Below are 25,126 nucleotides of genomic sequence, written 5' to 3'. Positions count from 1 at the left end.
CAATTACAATACACACCTGTGATAATCTATCTACATCAGTTAACTCCACCTAGTGTTCACACACCTTTTCTTAGAGGTTCTCATATAACTTCACAGTTGATTTATCATTGTGTGTACACAACATAGACATTCTAAATCAAAGATACCTATACTTTTTGTTAGCTCTAAGAATTTTTTAGACCTTTTTTAAGCCTTTACCTCTTATATTAAAGGGACAGTAATCAGAAAATACTCCAATCCATTTCTCTATTCATACCTCCTGGCCACATAGTACCTAATGTATAGATCCAAAACAATTCTTTTTGCTGAAGTTTTTTCTCTCTGTTGCCCCCCCCTCCTGGGTTTCTCTACATGATCTATAATCTGAAATCTAATTTGACTCAGACTATGCCCAGCTGTCAAAAAATGGTGAGCCAAAGGTGCATCTACATCTCCTGTTCTTATGCTACTCTTGTGTTGGTTCAACCTCTCGCGCACCTTATGGGTGGTCTCTCCTACATAGCCCCACCCACATGGGCATTTGATTAGATACACAGCATATTCTGTGTTACAGGTGAAATAACCTCTAATCAAAAATTTCTTGCCTGTACGTGGGTGGCAAAATGTAGAGCCCCGCACCATATTGTTACAGTTAGTACAATTTAGGCAGGGAAAGCAACCATTGTTTTTTTTGTCAATATACCTCTGCACTTTCGTTTTACCAGGTCCTATATCTGCCCTAACAAGGGTATCCTTAAGATTTTTACCCCTCCTGTATGCAGGCATTGGCGGTACTTGAAATTCCTTCACTTTAGGGTTACATTCACTTAGTACACTCCAGTGCTTTCTTATAATCCCTTGTATTTTATCACTAAGGGGAGAAAAATTACTCACAAATACCATTCTATCTGTTTGGTCCTTTTCTTTATTATTTTGTTGTTCTAACAACTTAGCCCTCGGAATGTCTAGAGCGCTATTTATGCCCTCCTGTATCATTTTAGATGGATAGCATCTCTTTGTGAATGCATTCCCTATCTCAATAAGTCTCTCCAGTGACAGACTCTCGTCTGATACTATGCGTCTTACACGCAGAAACTGGCTCTTTGGTAGAGATCTAGTGAGAGTGGGAGGATGTGCACTACTGTAGTGTAATAGATTGTTACAATCTGTTTCCTTTCTATACAGATCTACTGACAATGAAGTCCCAGACTTATAAACTTTGGTATCTAGAAAGTTAATGCTTTCTTCACTATGGACAAGTTTAAATTTAATATTAAGGGTAGCGCTATTCAAATCCTTAAATAACTGTTCCAGGGTCCCAATGTCGCCCAACCACACACCGAACACATCATCTATATAGCGCCACCATGTGGCGCCATATAGAATAAATATAGGGTGGCTGTACACCACATGCTCTTCAAACACATTCATGAAAATGTTCGCGTATGTGGGAGCGACATTGGAACCCATGGCCGTGCCCTGAAGTTGCAGAAAATAGTCATCTTGGAATAGGAAGTAATTACACCGCAGTACAATACCTAGCAGTTCAACAATAAAATTTCTCTGCATCTCACTTATCTCTGTGCTATTGCGCAGTATTCTATTTACTGCTCCAATTCCTGCTTCATGTGTAATGGATGTGTACAAACTTACTACATCCATACTATACAGAATACCTTTTCCCTCACTTAGATCAAGACTATGTATTTTCTTCAAAAAATCACCTGTATCACTTATGTAGGAGTTAGATCCCACAAAAGGTCTTAGATATTTATCAAGGAAAATGGAGGCATTGGACAGGATTGATCCGATTCCTGCCACTATAGGGCGTCCTGGTGGAGCTACCTTGTCCTTATGGATTTTTGGTAATGTATAAAGGACAGGTGTTATTTCCTCAGTCTCCAATAGGAATTTCACCACATCCTGCCCAATGACTCCTCCTCTCTCTGCTTTAGATACACAGCTCTCTATTTCTTTCTTGATTTCAAACTTAGGATTTCTTGATAGCAACTTATACACTTTCTCATCTGCCAATTGTGCTCTAATTTCTTGAATATAAAATTCTTTATCCAAAAGGACAGTTGCACCACCCTTGTCCGCTCTCTTAATGATAATCCCTTTATTATCATTCAATTTCTTTAAAGCATTCCTATCTTTTTTAGTAAAGTTCACTTTTCTGTTAACCTTAACCTCTCTACATTTCTTTTCTAGAATCTCTATATCCCTGTCAACCAATTGTATGAAGGTTTGTACACTCGAAAGAGCACTTGTTCAAGTGAGAGGAGGAGGAGTCATTGGGCAGGATGTGGTGAAATTCCTATTGGAGACTGAGGAAATAACACCTGTCCTTTACACATTACCAAAAATCCATAAGGACAAGGTAGCTCCACCAGGACGCCCTATAGTGGCAGGAATCAGATCAATCCTGTCCAATGCCTCCATTTTCCTTGATAAATATCTAAGACCTTTTGTGGGATCTAACTCCTACATAAGAGATACAGGTGATTTTTTGAAGAAAATACATAGTCTTGATCTAAGTGAGGGAAAAGGTATTCTGTATAGTATGGATGTAGTAAGTTTGTACATATCCATTACACATGAAGCAGGAATTGGAGCAGTAAATAGAATACTGAGCAATAGCACAGAGATAAGTGAGATGCAGAGAAATTTTATTGTTGAACTGCTAGGTATTGTACTGCAGTGTAATTACTTCCTATTCCAAGATGACTATTTTCTGCAACTTCAGGGCACGGCCATGGGTTCCAATGTCGCTCCCACATACACGAACATTTTCATGAATGTGTTTGAAGAGCATGTGGTGTACAGCCACCCTTTATTTATTCTATATGGCGCCACATGGTGGCGCTATATAGATGATGTGTTCGGTGTTTGGTTGGGCGACATTGGGACCCTGGAACAGTTCTTTAAGGATTTGAATAGCGCTACCCTTAATATTAAATTTAAACTTGTCCATAGTGAAGAAAGCATTAACTTTCTAGATACCAAAGTTTATAAGTCTGGGACTTCATTGTCAGTAGATCTGTATAGAAAGGAAACAGATTGTAACAATATATTACACTACAGTAGTGCACATCCTCCCACTCTCACTAGATCTCTACCAAAGAGCCAGTTTCTGCGTGTAAGACGCATAGTATCAGACGAGAGTCTGGCACTGGAGAGACTTAGTGAGATAGGGAATGCATTCACAAAGAGAGGCTATCCATCTAAAATGATACAGGAGGGCATAAATAGCGCTCTAGACATTCCGAGGGCTAAGTTGTTAGAACAACAAAATAATAAAGAAAAGGACCAAACAGATAGAATGGTATTTGTGAGTAATTTTTCTCCCCTTAGTGATAAAATACAAGGGATTATAAGAAAGCACTGGAGTGTACTAAGTGAATGTAACCCTAAAGTGAAGGAATTTCAAGTACCGCCAATGCCTGCATACAGGAGGGGTAAAAATCTTAAGGATACCCTTGTTAGGGCAGATATAGGACCTGGTAAAACGAAAGTGCAGAGGTATATTGACAAAAAAAACAATGGTTGCTTTCCCTGCCTAAATTGTACTAACTGTAACAATATGGTGCGGGGCTCTACATTTTGCCACCCACGTACAGGCAAGAAATTTTTGATTAGAGGTTATTTCACCTGTAACACAGAATATGCTGTGTATCTAATCAAATGCCCATGTGGGTGGGGCTATGTAGGAGAGACCACCCGTAAGGTGCGCGAGAGGTTGAACCAACACAAGAGTAGCATAAGAACAGGAGATGTAGATGCACCTGTGGCTCACCATTTTTTGACAGCTGGGCATAGTCTGAGTCAAATTAGATTTCAGATTATAGATCATGTAAAGAAACCCAGGAGGGGGGGCAACAGAGAGAAAAAACTTCAGCAAAAAGAATTGTTTTGGATCTATACATTAGGTACTATGTGGCCAGGAGGTATGAATAGAGAAATGGATTGGAGTATTTTCTGATTACTGTCCCTTTAATATAAGACGTAAAGGCTTAAAAAAGGTCTAAAAAATTCTTAGAGCTAACAAAAAGTATAGGTATCTTTGATTTAGAATGTCTATGTTGTGTACACACAATGATAAATCAACTGTGAAGTTATATGAGAACCTCTAAGAAAAGGTGTGTGAACACTAGGTGGAGTTAACTGATGTAGATAGATTATCACAGGTGTGTATTGTAATTGAATGGGAAGGGTTAAGGGTATTTTAAGCCTGTATGTGTCAGTGTGTATTAACTTTTTGGCAAAAATAAAAATCTTTTTATTCAGTGCTGCTGCAGCTTGAACTTTCTACTTATTTTTGTTTTTTTTGGTATGGACCCTTGCAGCCTGCACGGATAAATAACCTCAAAAACAGAGTGCTGAACAGTAACCTGCTCTTCAACTTTTAAGAAAAAGTATTTACAGCTATTTCAGAAATAACTGAAACAGATCTTGCATTCAAGATCCAAGTCCTCATGTTCCAAGCTCTCTCTAAATTGCAAAACAAATTCACAAGCTCCCTTGTGCTATTGATGATAAACAGCGCAAAAAAACTCATTCCTAAACACTGGAAATCTAATAAAACCCCAACCTTAAAAGACTGGCACCCACAGACAACAGAAATCCTTACATTAGAGCGTTTTCACTTCTTAAAAACTGACAAGCTGGGTGTACATCATCTCATGATGGATCTTTGGGAACAATATACTCCCCCATCTTGACTGAATAAACATTTATAATCAGACTGCTCCTCAAACAGTATAATCCCTATTCCATCACCCAGAAGTTACCTCGTATAATATCCTAGATTCCCTATCCCGCTTCCCTCTCTCCCTCTTCCCCTTTCCTGTGGAGTCCCTTCCCCCCCTCATTTTTTCTTCTTCTTTCTTTTCTCCCCTCTTGGAACCCTATCTTTCCATCTCTCTCATTTCCTTCCATCAAGATATATCATATTCCACAGCCAATTTACTAAATTTGAGGTTATACTTTCTTAATGGACCCCCTCATTTTTCTAAGTTGTATTCTTTCTCTTATAAAATTAATGAATGTTATTGACAATAAGTTTTCTTTCTAATGACACGGTGAGTCCACGGATCATCATCAATTACTGTTGGGAATATCACTCCTGGCCAGCAGGAGGAGGCAAAGAGCACCACAGCAAAGCTGTTAAGTATCACTTCCCTTCCCACAAACCCCAGTCATTCTCTTTGGCTGCGTTACAAGAAAGAGGTGAAGTTTTTGGTGTCTGATTATTTCTCTTCAATCAATATTATCAATATTATTTTGGAAATCAGAGTAGGTTTACTCTGATCTTTTTCCTCAACATTGGGTCTAGCCGTACTCCACGTCAGTCTCTTCAGTAGGGCAGTGGTGGCTTTTAAGCAGTTAGGAACTAGTAAAGTGTGCTTTGCTGCGTTTTCCTAACATGTTTCTGTCCTGGTATAGAAAGCCTGAGTAAGATTACTCTGTCTTTCTTTTTACACAGGTTTATGTGAGGAGTGGCATCCTCCCATACTTTGTGAGGTCGTCTGACTGCCGGACGACTGGAATGCAGGTAAGTGCCCTTTTTTGTCTTCTGGGGCTAGGAGGAGGGCACTAAAAGGGTAAAGGACTCTGGTAACTGCAGTTATATGGGACACAATTTCCTTATTTAGGAATAATCTGGCAGTAAGCAGGTACTTCTTAGCTTCTGTCACTGAATCTGACCTGTTCCTGGCTAAGCTTCTGTGAGTTTGGAGACTAAGAGGTTAACTCCTCCAGGAAAGGAAGAGGTTAACTCTCTTTTGGGGCTCGGTGTTATTTTATAAAATATTCTCTGAGCTATCATGTCCTCAGTAGGATTATAGTAAGATGCGCTCTTATTTTTTTTTCAGCGCCATTCATTTTCGGAGAGTATGTAGTGTCATTTCCTCCGTTTTCTTGGAGATCGGAGCGGTGAAAATGATTTATTTCTATATATGACGTAAACCTCCCTAATTCAATTTTTTCCATTGTTGTTTGAAGTTCAGCAACTGAATATTTTCTAGTAGGACATATTATGGAGAGTGGCGCGTATATGCTGATAACACACTTCAGGGTAACAAGCTGTTTGTTCGCACTCTCTGTCCTCTCTACAACCCTCTATATCTAAGATTTACAGGTTTTTTTCATCGCTCTGGTTTCAAGACCAGATACCTAGTTCGGCAGGAGAAAGCACAAATATCAGAGTGCTTCATCCCATTTTGTTTTTATGGCTCCGCCTCCTCCTTCCTCTTAGAAGCGGAGCGGCGCCATTTTAGGCTCTTGTTAGCATTTTCCTATAACTCCGCCTTGTTTTCAATTGTGAACGGAGCGGCTTTCTCATTATACATATCCTTCACAGCAGAGTGGTGTTATAGAGAGATCCGCAGGGATAGAAAGGGCTCCTCTTACAATGTTTGGACATACCATACTCCTAGTGGAAACATTATTTATAAGCGGTTTTAATATTTTTAATGTACATAAAAGAATAGGTACATGTGTGTTTATTTTTATTAAGATCTCAAATTGAAAATTTTGTTTTTGGGACTGGGGTTTGTTCTTAGGCTCTTGAGGACCTAATAGTATTGCCCCTCATGTTTAGACTGTTTCACAGTAAAATCATTCTTTCATTGGAGCCTCATGACTCATGTCCCTCAGGATTAATTGTCTTTGCAATTCAGAATTGCTTGCATAGCATAGGAGCTAATATGTGTAAGTGGGTTCTACTATAGCGCTGGTGGTTACCTATCAGCCCGGGGGTGGTGATCCCTAGCTATCACTGTTAAGATAAATGAAGATAAAAAGTGGACCCAGGCGCCAAACCTAACGGAGGCTAAGGTATAAAATAGGTATTTAATAAAATAGATAAAATATTAATAACAAATATATTCAGTACAAACTATGGGACAGAATACATGGATCCATGCAAATGTACAATATGATTAAAAGGTACAAAATGTGCAGCACAAATAACAATAAAATGTGCAAATATGTGTTGATTAAAACAAATTGGTAGGCAGAATTCCTACAGGGAGTGCAGAATTATTAGGCAAGTTGTATTTTTGAGGATTAATTTTATTATTGAACAACAACCATGTTCTCAATGAACCCAAAAAACTCATTAATATCAAAGCTGAATAGTTTTGGAAGTAGTTTTTAGTTTGTTTTTAGTTATAGCTATTTTAGGGGGATATCTGTGTGTGCAGGTGACTATTACTGTGCATAATTATTAGGCAACTTAACAAAAAACAAATATATACCCATTTCAATTATTTATTTTTACCAGTGAAACCAATATAACATCTCAACATTCACAAATATACATTTCTGACATTCAAAAACAAAACAAAAACAAATCAGTGACCAATATAGCCACCTTTCTTTGCAAGGACACTCAAAAGCCTGCCATCCATGCATTTTGTCAGTGTTTTGATCTGTTCACCATCAACATTGCGTGCAGCAGCAACCACAGCCTCCCAGACACTGTTCAGAGAGGTGTACTGTTTTCCCTCCTTGTAAATCTCACATTTGATGATGGACCACAGGTTCTCAATGGGGTTCAGATCAGGTGAACAAGGAGGCCATGTCATTAGATTTTCTTCTTTTATACCCTTTCTTGCCAGCCACGCTGTGGAGTACTTGGACGCGTGTGATGGAGCATTGTCCTGCATGAAAATCATGTTTTTCTTGAAGGATGCAGACTTCTTCCTGTACCACTGCTTGAAGAAGGTGTCTTCCAGAAACTGGCAGTAGGACTGGGAGTTGAGCTTGACTCCATCCTCAACCCGAAAAGGCCCCACAAGCTCATCTTTGATGATACCAGCCCAAACCAGTACTCCACCTCCACCTTGCTGGCGTCTGAGTCGGACTGGAGCTCTCTGCCCTTTACCAATCCAGCCATGGGCCCATCCATCTGGCCCATCAAGACTCACTCTCATTTCATCAGTCCATAAAACCTTAGAAAAATCAGTCTTGAGATATTTCTTGGCCCAGTCTTGACGTTTCAGCTTGTGTGTCTTGTTCAGTGGTGGTCGTCTTTCAGCCTTTCTTACCTTGGCCATGTCTCTGAGTATTGCACACCTTGTGCTTTTTTGGGCACTCCAGTGATGTTGCAGCTCTGAAATATGGCCAAACTGGTGGCAAGTGGCATCTTGGCAGCTGCACGCTTGACTTTTCTCAGTTCATGGGCAGTTATTTTGCGCCTTGGTTTTTCCACACGCTTCTTGCGACCCTGTTGACTATTCTGAATGAAACGCTTGATTGTTCGATGATCACGCTTCAGAAGCTTTGCAATTTTAAGAGTGCTGCATCCCTCTGCAAGATATCACACTATTTTTTACTTTTCTGAGCCTGTCAAGTCCTTCTTTTGACCCATTTTGCCAAAGGAAAGGAAGTTGCCTAATAATTATGCACACCTGATATAGGGTGTTGATGTCATTAGACCACACCCCTTCTCATTACAGAGATGCACATCACCTAATATGCTTAATTGGTAGTAGGCTTTCGAGCCTATACAGCTTGGAGTAAGACAACATGCATAAAGAGGATGATGTGGTCAAAATACTAATTTGCCTAATAATTCTGCACTCCCTGTAAATGGATTAACACCTAAAAAGAGGAAAGGTGGGTGCAGATATCTGATGCAGACAGGTGATCCTGTTTAAAGGAAAAAACAAAGACAAACAATGTGATAGGTGATAAAAAAACCAATGAGTGATATATCCAAAAAATTTAAAAAATTACAACGGTGATGATAGAAAAAATGTTCAAAAAATATGTTCAAATCAATATAGTTCACGAATGGTCTCCAAAAATCATAATAAAAAACAAAATATATGTCCAAGAAGAAATCCAAAAGAAAGTCTGGAAAATCAAAAAAATGGTGATGTCACTGTGATATAATGACCAATGCAAATAAAACAAAAATCAATGTGAACAAAAATCAATAGGTGTCCAAATGTCTATAATCCAAAAACAATGAAAAAATGTGTAACTTCCACACAATCCTATAAGTGAAGTGTCAGATACGATGGAACAGATAAAAGAGATAAGTGAGACTATGTCTCAATGATCCTAGTAGCTGGAAATCACAAAGAGCTACTGGGCAGGGTGGAGATCGTCCTGTGGGGAAAAAGGATAAAACAAATGTGTAGAACAATAACAAATCAATAATCCAATTTAAGTAAGGCTTACCAAAGGAGGTCTACGCGTTTCGGCCCTTCCTAGGCCTTTATCAAGACTGATGGTAAGCTGAGAGTTATGGCCTTATATAGGGGTATGTAACTTGTAACCGGAAGTACACTACAATAACGACTTCCGGTTTTCCGTATCCATCAAACTTAAGTAAGCCCTTTTTATCTTTTTTTATTAGCATAGGAGCTAAGTAAGCTGTTTTTAGTAACTGGAAGTTGCTGGTGAATCCCTATTCTGCAAGGGCCAGTATCTTCTATCTATTTAATGTATAACAAGTACCCAATAATACAGTGTGTTTAACTGTTTAATGCCCTATGAGCCCCTTGTCTCCTAGGATGATGCTGTTCAGGCAATGCCACACGTCCCAAGCCTTTATGGTGTCACATGCAGTACCATGCGGTTCCTCTTACTCTCCTAGAGGTGTGTATTGCTTGCAGATTTTGGAGCTCAGGTATCCCTGCGGTATCTGCAGCTTTATCTGTTTTTCCTTTCTACAGAGGATATGCAAGAGGACATTTAATGATTCAAATAGTAAGATTTCTGCTCCATTCTCTGTTGCACAGGTTGCTTTTTCTCCTAAGTCTGCTGAGGAGGATTCGCTGGTAACCTCTGAGTGTGAAATCTCAGATTCGGACAGTATAATCCCTTCATCTGATGCTGATGTGGTCAACTTCAGATGTATGCGTTCCCACCTCGTGTACTGTTATAGGAGGTTTTCGCTACATGGACGACATCGATAACCCAATGTCGTTGTCAACCCTTGAAATTTTTTATCTTTCTCATTCTAGGATGTTCCTCCTATGAGGAAGTGTTCTAGTCCTGTTTTGGATATTTTCACAGGAATAGGAGAAGTCTTCTCCCTGTCTTCCGTCCTTAAAGGATTTCCCTGTCACTAACTCCAATCATATGCTCAGTGTCTAAGTAGAAGCTAACTTTTCTACTATGAATTAGAGATCTTCCATCCTAATGGAGGGTAGCTTGGTCAGCCTAACTGTGGCCTAATGGTACAGCCTAGGCTTTATATCTCTGCATTTGCAGGTTCAGTATTTTGGGTTTACTCCAAATCCTCGCTGGGTTTTCCTCTCTAGTATAAGACCTTGATTGCACTTGGTCTGGCTGAACTTTTCTTTATTATGGGGTCAGTTATGTCTCTTGGAAACCAATGTAACCTAGGATTTCCTCCCAGGGGCAGATTTCTCCTTCTAGAGTATCTGCAATCCAGGTATGACGAGAGGCATTCCTGGAACTGGGTTCAAGACCTTCCTCTCTGGAAGTGTTAGTTTCAATCCCAGTCTGGGAATGGGATTTAGGTATAACCTCAATTTTCTCAGGTTCTGACCTTCTATGGTTCTAGAGGGCCTGTTCATAAAGAACATAGATATAAGGATGTGTTTTTTTGTTCTCATGATCTAGTAAGGCTTTTGGATCTTGGGGTGTGGCAGAGGTGTTTTCCTGGACAATATATGGTTCAGGTGTCATCCTTCTTTCGAGCAAACTCTCTATTAAGAGATATTGTCCAATCCTTTTCTCCATGAATGGGAAATGAATCTGGAGTACAGCTCCCTTGTTCCATCTACAAGGGTGATTTTTTGATAGGATATTTCTATCAGAGGTCAGATAATCTAGGATTTATTCCTTCTCCTCTCTCTGCAGTCTTCTGTCCGGTCAACAGCAGGATCTAGCAATACGGTAGATAGCTTATCGACCTTGCAACCAGAGGGCTGGGACTTCGAATCTACCTGCAGTTGATTTCCCTTCACTTTTCAGTGACTCAATGTATGGAGGGAATTGGTCTGATTGTTGTCATGAACATCATTCCTTTGGCTATTTTCCATAAAAGGGTGAACTTTCAGATCTATCTCAGAGGATAGATCTAGATCAGTCGACTTTCCCCTGTAGTGGTTTCTCAGGAGTATCGGTCGACTTTCCTAAGTGATGTGATCAAGTTAGTCATCCAGCTAGGGCTGGGAAACAGTCTGTGTCTTAAGGCGTAGTGATATGGACTCAGGAGTCTCTGATCTCCTCTTTAACGTCTTGGAGTTTAGAGCGATTTACAATGCTCTGATAGCTTGCCCTCAGTTGTCCTTAAGCTTGGTTCCAGTTGGACAATATCACCTCAATGGTGTACATCAACCACCAGGGAGGAACTCTGAGTTCCTTTGCCATGTTGGAGGTGACTTGAATTGTTCAGTGGGCGTAAGCTTAGAATTGCTGTCTATCTGCCATCCACATTCCAGGAGTGGACATCTGGGAAGCGGATTTCCTGTGCAGCCAGACTTTTCATCCTGGGAAATGGGAACCCCTTTCCAGAGGTGTTTTCCATCTTTACCCTCAAATGGGGGTGTGGAGTTGGATCTGTTGACGGCTCTGCAACTTTCCGAGCTGTTGCGGTACAGTTCGAAGTTAAGAGATCCACAGGCTGCTCTGATAGATGCTCTGGCGGTTCCTTGGGATTTCATGCTAGAACACCTTTTTTCTCAGATTGCTCTCCTTCCACAAGTCATTGCTCGTATCAAAAAGGAGAGAGCGTTGGAAATTCTAAATAATTCCTGCGTGATTCCTTCTGATTCAGGGTCCCTTCTTTCATCCACATTTAGTTTCTCTGAAGTTGACTATTTGGAGATTGAACGCTTAGTGGTCTTTCTGAGTCGGTCATTGAGACCATGATTCAGGCTTGCAAGCCTGTTATGGGGAAGAATGTTTACAAGATAGGGCATAGATATATTTATTGGAGTGTAGCCAAGGGCTTTTCTTGGAGTCAGGATCCTAGGATTTTGTTTTTCTCCAGGAAGGTCTGGAGAAGGGTTTGTCAGCAAGTACTCTGAAGGGTCAGATTTCTGCCTTGTATATTTTGTTGCATAAGCGTCTGGCGAATGTGCTGGACGTGCAATCCTTTTGTCAGGCCTTGGTCAGAATCAGGCCTGTGTTTAAACCTGTTTCTCCTCCCGGGAGTCTTAACCTTGTTCTTAAAGTTTTACAGCAGGCTCTGTTTGAGCCTATGCATTCCTTAGATATTAAGATGTTATCTTGGAAGGTTTTGTTTCTTATTGCCATTTCTTATGCTCGGAGAGTCTCTGAACTCTCGGCGTTGCAGTGTAATTCCTCTTATCTTATTTTTCATTCTGATAATGTGCTTCTGCGTACTAAGTTAGGTTTCCTTCCTAAAGTTGTTTTGGATAGGAATATTAATCAGGAAATTGTTGTTCCTTCTTTGTGTCCTTTCCTCCTTATAACCTAGAGGTGGTGCGTGTGCTGAAATTCTTCTTGCAGGCGACTAAGAACTTTCGCCACACTTCTACTTTGTTGGTCTGTTTCTGGGAAAAGAAAGGGTCCGAAAACTACTGCTACTTCACTTTCGCTCTGGCTGAAGAGTATAATTTATTTGGCCTATGAAATTGCTGGACAGCAGCCTCCTGAGGGAATCACAGCTCATTCCATCAGGGTTTTTTCTTCCTCCTGGACTTTCAAAAATGAAGCTTCTGTGGAACAATTTTGCAAGGCTTCAATTTGGTCTTCCTTGCATACTTTTTCTAAAAATTTATAATTTTGATAATTCTGCTTTGGCTGAGGGTTTTTTTTGGGAGAAGGGTTCTTCAAGCAGTGGTGCCTTTTGTTTAGGTTGTCTGTCTTCTCCCTCCCTTATCATCTGTGTCCTCTAGCTTAGGTATTGATTCCCGACAGTAATTGATGATCATTAGAAAGAAAACTAAATTTATGCTTACCTGATAAATTTGTTTCTTTCTTGACACGATGAGTCCACGGCCCGCATTGTTTTTTTTTGACAGTTTTATGGTATATAAACTTTAGGCACCTCGGCACCTTGTGTTATTTCCATTCTCTCCTTTCCTTCGGTCGAATGACTGGGGTTTGTGGGAAGGGAAGTGATATTTAACAGCTTTGCTGTGGTGCTCTTTGCCTCCTCCTGCTGGATCCGTGGACACACCGTGTCAAGAAAGAAACAAATTTATCAGGTAAGCATAAATTTAGTTTTATATATGGTATATATTTAGTTCATGTTCAAATTTTGTATTGCTACATTTGAAAACTTTGGACTATGGGACACAGCTTTTAAATGAAAACAGAAACAAATATCTTTATGTAAAAACGTTTGCATCGCCATATCATGGATTAATTTTATAACAAACATCCCAAAAAGTACTCAGCCTTTGAAATAAACAGCTATTTTCTTTCTTTGTAATGCAAATGGTATTGTTAAGACTATTTTGTCTATAGTAGATGTGTTCTGAACTTTACATTATTGTAATACTGAAATATTTCAATAAAACATTTAAAACACAAAAAAAACCCAAAAAAACAGTGAAGCCCAGCTTTACAGGAACCGGTTTTACATAAATAAATAAAAATTTGCCCCACAAATTGGTTACCCCTTCAAGTCCAAGAAGGAGAAAACACACCAAGTCTCTCACACATACAAAATTAAGTGTCTGCACACTGCCTTAGGTAACATCCTTACTAAGGATATATTATGTCCCAAAAAGTGCTTGCAGAGAATCCCTTAAAGTGCCAGTCTCCAATACCAAGAAGACACAAGCACTTACCTGCAGTCTAGCCGTCCGGCAGGAGGACAGCTCACACGGCGTGAAAGAACACATACCAGACCTGTAGAAAGAAAGAAAGAAAGAAAGAGTAAACCTACTCTGGCTTTCTATACCATGGGCAGCAAATATGTTAGGAAAACAAAGCAAGACCCACCTCACAAGTTCCTAACTGCATTAAAGTCACCAATACCCTACTGAAGAGATAAACGTGGACTATGGCTAGGCCCAAAAAATCTTGCTTGTGGTGAAAGAAATCCAATTTTCTTCAGACACCAGAACTTCACCTCCTCCATTGACAGAGGCAAAGATAATGAATGGGGATTATTGGTAGAAGAGTGACACTTAAAAGCTTTGCTGTGGTGCTCTTTGCCTCCTGCTGGCCAGGAGTGATATTCCCACTATTGATTGATGACGTTGTGGGCTCTACATATCTTAGGAAAGAAAACAGCCTTCTAGCAGTGTGAAATTATGAAGTGTTAATAAATGCAAGTATCCGGGAGAATGTTTAGTGCAATGGTTCAGTAGGAAAAGCAATAAAAACATTAAGGGACAAAGGTACATTCCATGGATATACTTATGACTTACACCTTGGAACAATGCATACCATGGCTTGAAATAAAATGATAAATAACATAATTTATGTAAGAACTTACCTGATAAATTAATTTATTTCATACTGGCAAGAGTCCATGAGCTAGTGACATATGGGATATACATTCCTACCAGGAGGGGCAAAGTTTCCCAAACCTCAAAATGCCTATAAATACACCCCCACCACACCCACAATTCAGTTTAACGAATAGCCAAGAAGTGGGGTGATAAGAAGGAGCGAAAGCATCAACAAGGAATTCTAATCATTGTGCTTTATACAAAAAAATCATACCCACCACAAAAAGGGTGGGCCTCATGGACTCTTGCCAATAGGAAAGAAATGAATTTATCAGGTAGATTCTTACATACATTATGTTTTCTTTCATGTAATTGGCAAGAGTCCATGAGCTAGTGACGTATGGGATAGCACATACCCAAGATGTGGAACTCCACGCAAGAGTCACTAGAGAGGGAGGGATAAAAATAAAGACAGCCAATTCCGCTGAAAAAAGAATCCACAACCCAAATCAAAAGTTTTAATCTTTATAATGAAAAAAAAAATGAAATTATAAGCAGAAGAATCAAACTGAAACAGCTGCCTGAAGTACTTTTCTACCAAAAACTGCTTCTGAAGAGAAAACATCAAAATGGTAGAATTTAGTAAAAGTATGCAAAGAAGACCAAGTTTCTGCTTTGCAAATCTGATCAACAGAAGCTTCATTCTTAAAAGCCCAGGAAGTAGAAACTGACCTAGTAGAATGAGCCGTAATCCTTTGAGGCAGGGATTTACCCGACTCCAAATAAGCTTGATGAATCAAAAGCTTTAACCAAGATTCCAAAGAAATGGCAGAAGCCTTTTGACCTTTCCTAGAACCAGAAAAGATAACAAATAGACTAGAAGTCTTTCTGAAATCTTTAGTAGCTTCAACATAATATTTCAAAGCTGTTACCACATCCAAAGAATGTAAAGATCTTTCCAAAGAATTCTTAGGATTAGGACACAACGAAGGGACAACAATTTCTCTACTAATGTTGTTGGAATTCACAACTTTAGGTAAAAATTTAAATGAAGTCCGCAAAACCGCTTTATCCTGATGAAAAATCAGAAAAAGAGACTCATAAGAAAGAGCAGATAATTCAGAAACTCTTCTAGCAGAAAAGATGGCCAAAAGGAACAATACTTTCCAAGAAAGTAATTTAATGTCCAGAGAATGCATAGGCTCAAACGGAGGAGCCTGTAAAGCCCTTAAAACCAAATTAAGACTCCAAGGAGGAGAAATTGGCTTAATGCCAGGCTTGATACGAACACATGAATATCAGGAAGATTAGCAATTTTTCTGTGAAACAGAACACAAAGAGCAGAGATTTGTCCTTTCAAGGAACTTGCAGACAAACCCTTATCCAAACCATCCTGAAGAAACTGTAGAATTCTAGGAATTCTAAAACAATGCAAAGAGAATATATGAGAAGAACACCATGAAATGTAAGTCTTCCAAACTTGGTAATAAATCTTTCTAGACACAGATTTGCGAGCCTGCAACATAGTATTAATCACTGAGTCAGAGAAACCTCTATGACTAAGCACTAGGCGTTCAATCTCCATACCTTCAAATTTAATGATTTGATATCCTGATGGAAAAATGGACCTTGAGATAGAAGGTCTGGCCTTAACAGAAGTGGCCAAGGTTGGCAACTGGACATCCGAACAAGATCCGCATATCAAAACCTGTGTGGCCATGCTGGAGCCACCAGCAGTACAAATGAACGCTCCATTATGATTTTGGAAATCACTCTTGGAAGAAGAACTAGAGGCGGAAAGACATAAGCAGGTTGATAATTCCAAGGAAGTGACAACGCATCCACTGCTTCCGCCTGAGGATCCCTGGACCTGGACAGATACCTGGGAAGTTTCCTGTTTAGATGAGAAGCCATCAGATCTATTTCTGGAAGCCCCCACATCTGAACAATCTGAAGAAACACATCTGGATGAAGAGACCATTCTCCCGGATGTAAAGTCTGGCGACTGAGATAATCCGCTTCCCAATTGTCTATACCTGGGATATGGACCACAGAGATTAGACAGGAGCTGGATTCCGCCCATGCAAGTATCCGAGATATTTCTTTCATAGCTTGAGGACTGTGAGTCCCATCTTGATGATTGACATATGCCACGGTTGTGACATTGTCTGTCTGAAAACAAATAAACGGTTCTCTCTTCAGAAGAGGCCAAAACTGAAGAGCTCTGAGAATCGTACGGAGTTCCAAAATAGTGATTGGTAATCTCGCCTCTTGAGATTTCCAAACCCCCTGCGCTGTCAGAGATCCCCAGACAGCTCCCCAACCTGAAAGACTTGCATCTGTTGTAATCACAGTCCAGGTTGGACGAACTAAAGAGGCCCCCTGAACTAAACAATGGTGATCTAACCACCAAGTCAGAGATAGTCGAATATTGGGATTTAAGAATATTAATTGTGATATCTTTGTATAATCCCTGCACCATTGTCTCAGCATACAAAGCTGAAGAAAAAACCTCCATGCACATAGCTACTGAAGGTTCCGACAAGCTGAAATCAATTTCAGACGTCTTTTGTCTGTTAGAGACAAAGTCATGGATACTGAATCTATTTGGAATCCTAAAAAGGTTACCCTTGTCTGAGGAATCAAGGAACTTTTTGGTAAATTGATCCTCCAACCATGTCTTTGAAGAAACAACACTAGTTGATTTGTGTGAGATTCTGCAGAATGTAAAGACTGAGCAAGTACCAAGATATCGTCCAAATAAGGAAACACCGCAATACCCCGCTCTCTGATTAAAGAGAGTAGGGCACCGAGAACCTTTGAAAAGATCCTTGGAGCTGTTGTTAGGCCAAAAGGAAGAGCAACAAATTGGTAATGCTTGTCTAGAAAAGAGAATCTCAGGAACTGATAGTGATCTGGATGAATCGGAATATGAAGATATGCATCCTGTAAGTCTATTGTGGACATATAATGCCCTTGCTGAACAAAAGGCAGAATAGTCCTTATAGTCACCATTTTGAATGTTGGTATTCTTACATAACGATTCAAACATTTTAGATCCAGAACTGGTCTGAAAGAATTCTCTTTCTTTGGAACAATGAACAGATTTGAATAAAACCCCAGACCCCGTTCCGGAAAGGGAACTGGCACAATTACCCCGGATAACTCCAGGTCTGAAACACACTTCAGGAAAGCCTGAGCCTTTACTGGGTTCACTGGAATGCGTGAGAGAAAGAAACTTCTCACAGGCGGTCTTACCTTGAAACCTATTCTGTACCCTTGAGAAACAATGTTAAGGGATCCAATGATTTTGGATTGAATTGATCCAAACATCTTTGAAAAATCTTAGTCTGCCCCCTACCAGCTGCGCTGGAATGAGGGCCGCACCTTCATGCGGACTTGGGGGCTGATTTTGATTTTCTAAAAGGTTTGGATTTATTCCAGACTGGAGAAGGCTTCCGATTGGAAACCGTTCCTTTAGGGGAACGGTCAGGTTTCTGTTCCTTATTCTGATGAAAGGAACGAAAACTGTTAGCAGCCCTAAATTTATCCTTAGATTTTTTATCCTGAGGCAAAAAGGCACCTCCCCCCCAGTGACAGTTGAAATAATAGAATCCAACTGAGAACCAAATAATTTATTACCTTGGAAAGAAAGAGATAGCAACGTTGACTTAGAAGTCATATCCACATTCCAAGATTTAAGCCATAAAGCTCTTCTAGCTAAAATAGCTAAAGACATATACCTGACATCAATTCTAATGATATCAAAAATGGCATCACAAATGAAATTATTAGCATGTTGAATTAGCTTAACAATGCTATACACATTAGGATCTGGTACTTGTTGCGCTAAAGTTTCCAACCAAAAAGTTGAAGCCGCAGCAACATCAGCCAAAGAAATAGCAGGCCTAAGAAGATGACCTGAACATAAATAAGCCTTCCTTAGATAAGATTCAAGCTTCCTATCTAGAGGATCTTTAAAAGAAGTACTATCTGCCGTAGGAATAGTAGTACGCTTTGCAAGAGTAGAGATAGCCCCATCAACTTCAGGGATCTTTTCCCAAAACTCCAATCTATCAGTCGGCAAAGGGTACAGTTTCTTAAACCTTGAAGGAGTAAATGAAGTACCCAGACTATTCCATTCCCTAGAAATTACATCTGAAATAGCATCAAGAACTGGAAAAACCTCTGGAATAACTACATGAGGTTTAAAAAACAAATTTAAACATTTACTGGTTTTAATATCAAGAGGACTAGTGTCCTCCATATCTAATGCAATCAACACCTCTTTTAATAAAGAACGAATATACTCCATTTTAAATAAATATGAAGTTTTGTCAGTGTCAATATCTGAGGCAGAATCTTCTGAACCAGATAGATCCTCATCAGAGATAGATAAATCAGAATGCTGTCGGTCATTTAAAGGGACACTCAGGTTAAATTAAATTTTCATGATTCAGATACAGCATGTCATTTTAAACAACTTTCCAATTTATTTCCATTAAAAAAAATGTGCACAGTCTTTTATATTTACAATTTTTGAGTCACCAGATCCTACTGAGCATGTGCAAGAATTCACAGGCTATACGTATATGCATTTGTGATTGGCTGATTGCTATCACATGGTACAAGGGGGAGTGGAAATATACATAACTTTGAAATTTGTTATAAAAAAATCTACTACTCATTTGAAGTTCAGACTAAGTGCTATTGCATTGTCTTGTTATCTTGCATTTATTGATTATGCAATTCTAATGTGTTGACTGGTCCTTTAAAAATTCATCAAATTTATGAGAAGTTTTAAAAGACCTTTTACGTTTATTAGAAGGTGGTATAACAGACAGGGCCTTCTGAATAGAATTAGAAACAAACTCACATTAACAGGAATATCCTGAACATTAGATGTTGAAGGAACAACAACAGGTAATGGATTACTACTAATGGAAATATTGTCTGCTTTTGAAAGTTTATCATGACAACTAACACAAACTACAGCCGGAGGAACAGTTACCACAAGTTTACAACAAATGCACTTAGCTTTAGTAGAACCGACATCAGGCAGCAGCATTCCAGAGGTAGATTCTGAGACAGGGTCAGATGGAGACATCTTGCAATATGTAATAGAAAAAACAACATATAAAGTAAAATTATCAATGGGAAAAATGCAAACAGAATAAGCCTCTGGAAACCAGAAGCAAAAAGAAATAATGACTTAAATAATGTAAAAAATATGGCGCCAAGTATGACGCCCACAACTGACAAATATTTCTTGGCGCCAAAAACGTCTGCAACAAACACGAGCGTCATAGATGACGCAACTACGTGAAAACTCTCGGCGCCAACTAAGACGCCGGAAATGACGTAATTACGTCAACAAACGTAATTCTCGCGACAAAAAAGTTTCGCGGTAAAAATGACGCAATAAATTATAGCATTTTGCTCTCCCGTGAGCCTAACAGCCCGCAATTTAGAAAAGAAAGTCAATTTGAAAAATTTTCAGGTAAGAAATAATTTTTCATATGCATTTCCCAAAAATGAAACTGACAGTCTGTAAGAAGGAAATATACTGATTAACCTGAATCATGGCAAATATAAGTATAAAACATATATTTAGAACTTTACATATAAAGTGCCAAACCATAGCTGAGAGTGTCATAAATAAAAGAAAACATACTTACCAAAAGACACTCATCTACATAAAGTAGATAGCCAAACCAGTACTGAAACGAGAATCAGTAGAGGTAATGGTATATAAGAGTATATCGTCGATCTGAAAAGGGAGGTAGGAGATGAATCTCTACGACCGATAACAGAGAACTTATTAAATAGATCCCTGTTATGATTACCATTGCATTCAATAGGTAATACTCCCTTCACATCCCTCTGTCATTCACTGCACTCTGAGAGGAACCGGGCTTCAGCATGTTGAGAAGCGCATATCAACGTAGAAATCTAGCACAAACTTACTTCACCACCTCCATAGGAGGCAAAGTTTGTAAAACTGAATTGTGGGTGTGGTGGGGGGTGTATTTATAGGCATTTTGAGGTTTGGGAAACTTTGCCCCTCCTGGTAGGAATGTATATCCCATACGTCACTAGCTCATGGACTCTTGCCAATTACATGAAAAAAAGGGGCATTTGATTCTCCAATATTGGCATGATTATTTAACAAAATGTAAGGACATTACGTACAGGAATAGAATCCCATTCATTCCCATACATCTCCACCTATGAAGAGAAGACACATACACTTGATAATAGGCTGAGGATGCAGATCCTTTGCAACAAATCAAAATGGATATCCACCACCGGTTTAGAAATTTCAACCTTGTTTAAACAACACTGCTCAGGATGGATTACACAAAGGTGAAACAGGAGGCCTTGCATTAATAGGGAATTATAATACGTAGTAATAACACAGAATAGTCCAGTGACTATTCTCAACCAAAAGTGGGAACTAGGGTTTTCTTGGGTAATTTGCAAATAAATAATAAACATACTTCACAAAGACACACAATATAAAATGTTTGCCCTGGGGGGAGAGGTTCTATAATAGAGCCGAGAGAGTAATGGGTAACACATCACCCTATCCACACAAAAATAAATAAATAAAAAGCCGGACTTGTATATATTTCCATGGACCAGTTAGGGAGTGCAGTAGTGGGTCACTATTCAATGAGGCAGGGGGGTGCCCATCAAGTTGGTATTAGATCCAATCTTTGCAAGGCTGCCGTGCACCCCCTACCTACACCCAGAGCTCTTCTCAGCACTACCAATTTGGTGGTAGTGTGCCTGTGTAGGCCTGGTGTGGGCTACTCTGGGATGGTAGTGCTTTGAGCCCCACTATGCACCAGGGACCGGAGTGCTTCTATTCCGAGCCCCCTCCCCTCCTCTGGAAGAGCTGTCTGGGGAGCCCCCACCCTCACCCACCACCTGGTCTACCCTTCCACTGCAGGCACAAAAGAGCCAGGGGAAGCTACATGTAGCATGGCAGACTGTTATATATAAATTGAAACCCAGTTTATAATGTAAGTCAATGGGAAGTGCGGGAGTTAGGTTCCAGGCCCCTCTCAAAATTGTCATAAGTAACACCTAATACACTATTTTTAAAGCTTTGAAATAAAAACTTTAAATGCTAAACAGCATTATAATCTAATGAAATAATCACACAACACAGAATATATAATTAAACTAAGTTAAATGAACAAAAACATTTGCTAAACAGCATTATAAACCTAATAAAATAATAACACAACACAGACTTTACTTGCATTTTTCTGCAAACAGTTCTTTCTATGCATTCCAATCTGGACTAATTTATAGACAGCAAGATCTTGTTCCTTTGAAAGCTGCTCAATAGCTCTAGTCTAGTTACACAAATTAATTTCAGCTTGTTTGGCTTGCATATCTTTGCTGCAACACAAGCGGACAGCTCCACCTACTGGCTATTTTAATTAGTGCACTGCTTCTCAATGCTTTTTAATAGAAGTCACATGACATTGAGGGCCACCTGTATATATATATATATATATATATATACACACACACAGTATCTCACAAAAGTGAGTACACCCCTCACATTTTTGTTAACATTTTATTATATCTTTTCATGTGACAACACTGAAGAAATGACACTTTGCTACAATGTAAAGTAGTGAGTGTACAGCCGGTATAACAGTGTAAATATTTTATTATATCTTTTCATGTGACAACACTGAAGAAATGACACTTTACTACAATGTAAAGTAGTGAGTGTACAGTCTGTATAAAAGTGTAAATTTGCTGTCCCCTCAAAATAACCCAACACACAGCCATTAATGTCTAAACTGTTGGCAACAAAAGTGAGTACACCCCTAAGTGGAAATATCCAAATTGGGCCGAAAGTGTCAATATTTTGTGTGGCCACCATTATTTTCCAGCACTGTCTTAACCCTCTTGGGCATGGAGTTCACCAGAGCTTCACAGGTTGCCACTAGAGTCCTCTTCCACTTCTCCATGACGACATCACAGAGCTGGAGGATGTTAGAGGCCTTGCGCTCCCCCACCTTCTATTTGAGGATGCCCCACAGATGCTCAAAAGGGTTTAGGTCTGGAGACATGCTTGGCCAGTCTATAACCTTTACCTTCAGCTTCTTTAGCAAATCAGTGGTTGTTTTGGAGGTGTGTTTGGGGCCATTATCATGTTGGAATACTGTCCTGCGGCCCAGTCTCCGAAGGGAGGGGATCATGCTCTGCTTCAGTATGTCACAGTACATGTTGGCATTCATGGTTCCCTCAATGAATTGTAGCTTCCCAGTGCCGGTAGTAGTACTCATGCAGGCCCAGACCATGACACTCCCACCACCATGCTTGACTGTAGGCAAGACGGTTGCCGCTACACACGCTTGACAACTTCTGAACCAAATAAGTTTATCTTGGTCTCATCGGACTACAGGACATGGTTCCAGTAATCCATGTCCTTAGTCTGCTTGTCTTCAACAAACTGTTTGCGGGCTTTCTTGTGCAACATCTTTAGAAGAGGCTTCCTTCTGGGACGACAGCCATGCAGACCAATTTGATGCAGTGTGCAGTGTATGGTCTGAGCACTGACAGGCTGACCCCCACTCCTTCAACTTCTGCAGCAATGCTGGCAGAACTCATACGTATATTTCCCAAAGACAACCTCTGGATATGACGCTGAGGACGTGCACTCAGCTTCTTTGGTTGACCATGGTGAGGGCTGTTCTGAGTGGAACCTGTCCTGTGAAACCGCTGTATGGTCTTGCCCACCGTGCTGCAGCTCAGTTTAAGGGTCTTGGCAATCTTCTAATAGCCTAGTAAAAAGAAAATCCAGCAGCACCACAATGGTTATCTTTCAAAGTTTTATTAGTACCTGGAGGTAAAAAAATGACGTTTCGGGCTCAGTAGCCCTTAATCATATGACCCTCATGCAGTATACTTCTCCCTTATATACCAAACACCACAGGTGTACTTAATAACCATATCATCTAGCTTATACCTGCAACAATTCTCTAATGTTTTCGCCACCTAGTGGTATATAGTAATAAATACATCAAATACAAAACCTTGTATAAAAGTCTAACAGTGTTACATACTCGTATTTCAACTGCATCTTACATTTCATATCAAGATTACAGAACAATACACAATTTAATATTTACACAAATAGTAGTGAGGGATAATTCTTCATCTTGATCCTTCATATCTAGAAAGGGGAATTATTGTAGAATCTGTAAAATCACAAAAAGATATTAAAATCAATTTCACGATTCATTCCTTTTGGGTACAGACAATCCAGCCTATAAATCCACATAGACTCTCTTTTTTAAGATCAACTCTCTGTCCCCACCTCTTCGTGGGACAGAGACATGATCTATAATTTGGAATTTCAACTGTGCAATTGAGTGGCCAAAAGTCAAAAAATGATTGGAGACAGGGGCATTAAAATCTTTACATCTAATGTTGGACTTATGCTGTATGATTCTGTCCCTCACCCTTTGGGTGGTCTCTCCAATATAAATCCACCCACATGGGCATTTAATCAAGTAGATTGCATAATCGGTATTACAAGTATAGAAGCCATTAATTTTGTATACTTTACCAGTTAAGGGATGTGTAAAATTACGGCCCTTCGCCATGTTGTTACCATTAGCACACCCTAGACAGGGATAACAACCCATACTTTTTCCAGAGATATAGCTTTGTTTCAACTTCTTACTCCCTATATCTGCTCTTACAAGTTTATCTTTAATACTGGTACTCTTCTTGTATGCTAACATTGGTCCATTAGCAAAAACTTTATCTTGATGGCATTCTCTTAACAAAAACCAGTATTTATTTACAATTCTTTGTATTTGGTAACTTTGATTACTATATTCTGAGACAAAGATAATTCTATCTTCTCTATTGTCCACTCTCTTTTTATTTCCACTGGTCAGTGTATCTTGCTTAGCTCTCTTTATTTCATCATTTATAAGGTGAACTGGATAGCCCCTTTCTCTAAACTTCTTACCCATCTCTTCCAATCTAGTTTCAATAAGCTGTTCATCTGATACAATTCTTTTCACCCTAGTCATCTGACTTCTAGGTAAAGACTTAATTAGAGAGAGTGGGTGCGCATTTGTATAGTATAATAAGCTGTTCTTATCTGTAGTTTTCCTATATAAGTCTGTCTTAAGACCACCTCCTTCTTTGTATACCAAAGTATCTAAAAAATTGATAGATTGTTCATCCCAGGTAAGGGTAAACTTAATACATCTTGTGGCTCTATTCAAATCCTCCACAAACTTCAATAGGGATCCAATGTCACCCCACCATATTCCAAAGATATCGTCTATATACCGCCACCAGGTGGCGCCATATAGAAGAAACATCTTATTCTGATAGACAAATTTCTCTTCAAATGTTGACATAAATAAATTCGCATAGGTAGGGGCGACATTGGATCCCATTGCAGTACCCTTAACCTGCATATAGAAATTGTCCTCAAAGAGAAAGAAGTTACAATATAAGATTATACTCAAAAGGTTCAGCAAAAATTCTTGCTGTTGGACAGTATATATACCACTAGTTGCCAATATATTTCTTACAGCGCCCAATCCGCCTTCATGTTCTATAGAGGTATATAGACTGACCACATCAAGACTATACAATATACATCTATCCGGTGCCATAAGGTTCTGTATTTTATCTAAAAAATCTCCAGTATCCTTTATGTAAGAAGTGGATTGTTCAACAAAACCCCTTAGGATTTTATCCAAATATATAGATATCTTGGAAAAGTGGTG

General features: G+C 39.4%; 1 protein-coding gene across 1 annotated transcript in view; it reads right to left on the bottom strand.

The window, feature by feature from the left end:
* The window catches only part of LOC128641173 (pre-B-cell leukemia transcription factor 1), a 354,783-nt gene that overhangs the window by 143,636 nt on the left and 186,021 nt on the right, over window positions 1-25,126 (bottom strand). The gene's annotated exons all lie outside the window — the stretch shown is intronic.

The sequence above is a fragment of the Bombina bombina genome, chromosome 10 (assembly GCF_027579735.1).
Source record: "Bombina bombina isolate aBomBom1 chromosome 10, aBomBom1.pri, whole genome shotgun sequence".
Classification (NCBI taxonomy): domain Eukaryota; kingdom Metazoa; phylum Chordata; class Amphibia; order Anura; family Bombinatoridae; genus Bombina; species Bombina bombina.
The sequence above is the reverse complement of the archived record's forward strand: the minus strand, read 5'-3'. Positions and strand labels throughout refer to the sequence as shown.